Below are 5,539 nucleotides of genomic sequence, written 5' to 3'. Positions count from 1 at the left end.
CATATAGACCAATGGAACAGAATAGAGGATCCAGAAATTGACCCAAGCCATTATACTCTATTAATATTTGACAAAGGAGGCAAGAGCATACAATGGAGTCAAAACAGTCTCTTTAATAAATGGTGCTGGGAAATTTGGTCAGATACATGCAAAAAAATGAAACTAGACCACCAAATTACACCATACACAAAATAAACTCAAATGGCTCAAGGACTTGAATGTAAGATGGGAAACCATAAAAACCCTACAAGACTGCTTAGGCAGCAAAATTGCAGAAATATGTCTAATTATCTTTACAGACACAGATCCTAGGGCAAGAGAGACTAAGGAGAAAATAAACAAATTCGACTGCATCAAAATAAAAAGCTTCTGAACAGCAAAGAAACCATCCACAAAACAACAAGAAGACCCACTGCATGGGAGAACATATTTGCCAATATAATCTCCGATAAGGGTTTAATCTCAAACATTTACAGGGAACTCATACAACTTAACAAAAGGAAGATAAACAACCCAATCAAAAAATGGGCAAAGGACCTAAATCGACACTTTTAGAAAGAGGACATTCAGAAAGCCAAGAGGCACATGAAAACATGCTTAAAGGCACTAATCATCTGAGAGATGCAAATCAAAACAACAATGAGGTACCACCTCACACCTGTCAGAATGGCTATCATCAACAAATCAACAAACAACAAGTGCTGGAGAGGATGCAGAGAAAAAGGAACCCCCCTTCACTGCTGGTGCAAATGCAGACTGGTGCAGCCATTGTGGAAAACAGTATGGCGTTTCCTCAACAATTTAAAAATGGAACTGCCATTTGACCCAGTAATACCACTTCTAGGAATATATCCCAAGAAAACAGAAACACCAATCAGAAAGGATATATGTACCCCTATGTTCATAGCAACACAATTTACAATAGCTAAGATTTGGAAACAGCCTAAGTGCCCATCAGCAGATGAGTGAATTAGAAAACAGTGGTACATATACACAATGGAATACTAGGCTGCTATAAAAAAGAAAGAATTCTTACCATTTGCAGCAGCATGGATGGAACTGGAGAGCATTATGCTAAGTGAAATAAGCCAGGCAGTGAAAGAAAAATACCACATGATCTCACTCATGTATGGATAATAAAGAAAATTATAACCTAATGAACAAAAAGATAGATACAGAGGCAGAGAAGCATCGAACAGACTGTCATATTACAGCAGGAAGGCTTGAGAGTGTTGGGGGGGGGCAGGTAAGAGATCAATCGAAGGACTTATATGCATGCATATAACCATAACCAATGGAAACAAGACACTGGGGGGGGGGGGAAGGACATGTGCCAGTGGGAAGGGGAGGCCGGGGGAAGGTCAATGCGGAAAAAAAGGAGACATATGTACTACTATTTGTAATACTTTAAACAAGAAAATAAAATTTAAAATAAAGTTACCTGGGCAAAGAAAGAGACCTGAATTTCTTCTATATAAAGAGGACACTGAGGAAAGCAGCTGAGCTTGAGAGAGCTTGCTGGTACTGCACCAAAAACAACCTGGTTGTATAGGCACAGAGTGCTAAGAATATTACAGAGATGGAGAAGCATGGAAAAGTTGACCCCATAAAAACCTTCTTCACTAAATCCTGATCTCATCCATGAGCTGCACATGTATGGATTACACCCTCTTCAGAATACCAAAAACCTTGAGACCCGAAATGAACCACAATCCATATCCCAAACTGACCACTGAGTAACTCACACATGGAGCATATCCAGTAGATTAAAGAAGCTAAGCAAACTCTAAAAAGGAAAAATTAAAATAAATTTATTCCAAACATAACATAGAGAGACTGCTGAAAACTAAAAAAAAATTAAAAACCTTAAACAAAGGAAAGAAAAAGTTGAATAATATGCATTATCTGGTATTTCCAGTGATGACAAGCTCCCCAATACAGGATGCCTCCACTAAGGATCTCCATCCCTCTCCAGAAGAAGAAACACAAGAAAAAGCACCTGGTGTAGAGCCCCAGTGCCTACTTCATGGATTTGAAATGCCCAGGATGCTATAAAATCACCACCATCTTTAGCCCTGCACAAATGGAAGATTTGTGTGTTGGTTGCTCCACTGTCCTCTATCAGCCTACAGGAGGAAAAGCAAGGCTAACAGAGGATGCTCCTTCAGAAGGAAGCAGCCCTGAAAGTACCTCGAACCAAGATGAGCGGGGAACTATCCCAATAAACACATTTTGAATACAAAAAAAGATACATTACCTGTAAATAAATGTAATGGGCTGAATTGTGTTTCAAAAAAAATCCTATGTGGAAGTCCTAACTCCTAGTAACCTAAGAATGTGACCCTATTTGGAGATAGGGTCTTTAAAAAGATAATTATGTGAAAATGAGATAATTAGGTTAGGGCCTAATCCAGGGGTGGGCAAACTTTTTGACTCGAGGGCCACAATGGGTTCTTTAACTGGACCAGAGGACCGGAACAAAAGCATGGATGTAGTGTTTGTGTGAACTAATATAAATTCAAAGTAAACATCATTACATAAAAGGGTACGGTCTTTTTTTTCAATAGTTTTATTCATTTCAAACGGGCCGGATCCGGCCCGCGAGCCGTAGTTTGCCCACGGCTGCGCCTAATCCAATATGACTGGTGACCTTATAAGAACAGAAAATTTGAATGCAAACACAGAGGGAAGACCATGTGAAGACATGAGAAGAAAAAAGCCATCCACAAGCCAAGATGAGAGGCCTCAGAAGAATCTAATCCTGCCAATACCTTCATCTCAGACTTCTAGTCCCCCAGAATTGTGAGAAAATAAATTTCTGTTGTTTAAGCCATCCAGCTTAGCAGACTAATTATAATGAATGATGATTCTAACTGGATTTCTCATCAAAAACCATGAAAGTCAAAGGGGAGGGCATAATATTTTTCAATGTGAGTTGAAATAAAAGAACTATCAGCCTGAATTCTATTATTCAGGAATGAGGGTGAAATAAAGACAATCTCAGATGAAGAAAAACTAAGAAAATTTATCATCAGAGGATTGTCTCTATAAGAATTGCTAGCCCTGCCAGCATGACTCAATGGTTGAGCATAGACCTATGAACCAGGAGGTCACAGTTTGATTCCTGGTCAGAGCACATGGCCAGATTGCAGGCTCGATCCCCAGTGTGGGGTGTGCAGGAGGCAGCTGATCAATGATTCTCTCTCATCATTGATGTTTCTCTCTCTCCCCCTCTCCCTCCCTTTCTGGAATCAATAACAATATATTTTAAAAATAAAGTAAAAATGAATTGCTAATAAAATATATTCAGACCAAAAGGAACTGATTTTAGATAAAACTCTGGAACATCAGAAATGAAGGAATAGCCATAGAAATGGTAAATAGGACAGTAAATGACCTAGACAGACTATTCTTGGGACTTAATGATTTCCTGAGGCTCACCATTTTGGCCTTGTGTTCAGAAATCTGGAGTTTTATTGATTCTACTGTGCCACACACTTCTGCAATAGCACCTACTTCCAGAGCCAAGAAGCAGAGGACAATAAGAAAAAATAAAATTAAACTGAATATTTTAAGAGAATATGTTCTCCCCTCTTAGTTCTGTTTTTGCTTTTATTATAAAAACTAGAGGCCCGGTGCACAAAAATTTGTGCACTCGGGGGAAAGGGGGGGTCCCTCAGCCCGGCCTGTGCCCTCTCGCAGTCTGGGACCCCTCAGGAGATAACGACCTGCTGGCTTAGGCCTGCTCCCGGGTGGCAGAGGGCAGGCCCAACCCCTAGGTGCAGCCCCTGGTTGGGCTCAGAGCAGGGCCGATTGGGAGGATGTGATGCCACCCTCAGTCATGCTCAGGGTAGGGCCGATCAGGGGGTTGGGGCGCTGCCCCCGTCACAAACAGAGCAGGGCCCATCAGGGGGTTGGGGCACCGCCCTCTATCACCCACAGAGCAGGGCTGATCAGGGGGTTGGGGCACCGCCACTCTCACACTCAGGGCAGGGCCGATGGGGAGGTTATGGCTCTACCCCATCACACACAGAGCAGGGCCCGTGGGGGGGGGAGGGGTTGGGGAGCTCCCCCCTATCAGGCACAGAGCAGGGCTTCTCAGGGGGTTGGGGCGCCTTCCCCTGTCACACACAGAGCCGCAGGGCGATCAGGGGGTTTGGGCGCTGCCCCCTGTCACGCTGATCCCGGTGCCGGGAGGCATATTACCCTTTTACTATATAGGGTAGAGGCCTGGTGCATGGGTGGGGCCGGCTGGTTTGCCCTGAAGGGTGTCCTGGATCAGGGTGGGGGTCCCCACTGGGGTGCCTGGCCAGCCTGGGTGAGGGGCTGAGGGCTGTTTTCAGGCTGGGAGTGACTGAAGTTCCCAACCGCTCCTTTTTTTATTTTTTTTATTTTTTTATTCTGGGCCAGCTTTGCCTTGAGGCTTGGCTCCAGCTCTTAGGCCTCATCGGGGCTGAAAGTAGGTTTCTGGCCTTTGCATACAATGCTGCCAATCTGCTGGCTGAAGCCCGCGGTATTCGTTACAATGTTTCTTAAACTGCCCGCTCTTAGGCCTGCAGCCGCAGGCGGGGAATGTTGGTTTCCTCCGTCACTGAGACAAGCAAGCCTCATGTTAGTTTCAAGCTGCCTGGCTGCCGGCCGCCATCTTGGCTGACAGTTAATTTGCATATCTCGCTGATTAGCCAATGAAAAGGGTAGCGGTCATACGCCAATTACCATGTTTCTCTTTTATTAGTGTAGATATGAATGGCCTGGTGCATGAAATTTGTGCATAGGAGGGGTGTCCCTCAGCCCAGCCTACACCCTCTCCAATCCGGGACCTCTCAGGGGATGTTCAACTGCCAGTTTAGACCTGATCCCACGGTTGAATGTCCCTCTCACAATACAGGACCACTGGCTCCTAACCATTCACCTGACTGCCTGCCTGATGGCCCCTAACCACTCTGCTTGCCAGCATGCTCATCCCCAACTGCCGCCCCCGCCAGCCTGCTCGCTCCCAACTACCCCGCCCAGCAGCCTGCTTGCCACCAACTGCCCCCCCTGCCAGCCTGATTGCCCCCATCTGCCCGCCCCTCCCCCCCCCGCTGGCCTGCTCACCTCCAACTGTCCCCCCTGCCAGCCAGCTCACCCTCAACTGCCCCCCCTGTTGGCCTGCTCACCCCCAACTGTCCCCCCTGCCAGCTTGCTCACCCCCAACAGCTTCCCCTGCCAGCATGGTTGCCCCCAACTGACCCGCCTGCCATCCTGATTGCCCCTAACTGCCTCTGCCTCGGACCCACCATCGTGGCTTTGTCCGGAAGGATGTCCGGAAGGTCTCCTGGTCTAATTAGCATATTACTCTTTTATTAGTACAGATAGTTGGCATACAAATTACTTCTGTGTATAAAACATAGTGTTTCAACATTTACATATTTTACAATGTGATCACCATACTCAATCTAGTAACTATCTGTCTCCATGCATTTACCACACATTATTGATTATATATTCCTTCACCTTTTCCACCAATCTCTCCATACCCCTTCTCCTCTGGTAACCA

At 45.4% G+C, this 5,539-nt stretch overlaps 1 pseudogene across 1 annotated transcript; it reads left to right on the top strand.

The window, feature by feature from the left end:
• Positions 1-2,026: 2,026 nt before the first annotated feature.
• Positions 2,027-2,184, top strand: LOC308511796 (small ribosomal subunit protein eS27-like; annotated as a pseudogene). The gene has a single exon. The product of its transcript is annotated as a small ribosomal subunit protein eS27-like (transcript).
• Positions 2,185-5,539: the final 3,355 nt, after the last annotated feature.

This window comes from Myotis nattereri (assembly GCF_964212035.1).
Source record: "Myotis nattereri genome assembly, chromosome: X".
Lineage (NCBI taxonomy): Eukaryota > Metazoa > Chordata > Mammalia > Chiroptera > Vespertilionidae > Myotis > Myotis nattereri.
Note: the sequence above shows the minus strand (reverse complement) of the source record. Positions and strands in the feature narration are given on the sequence as shown.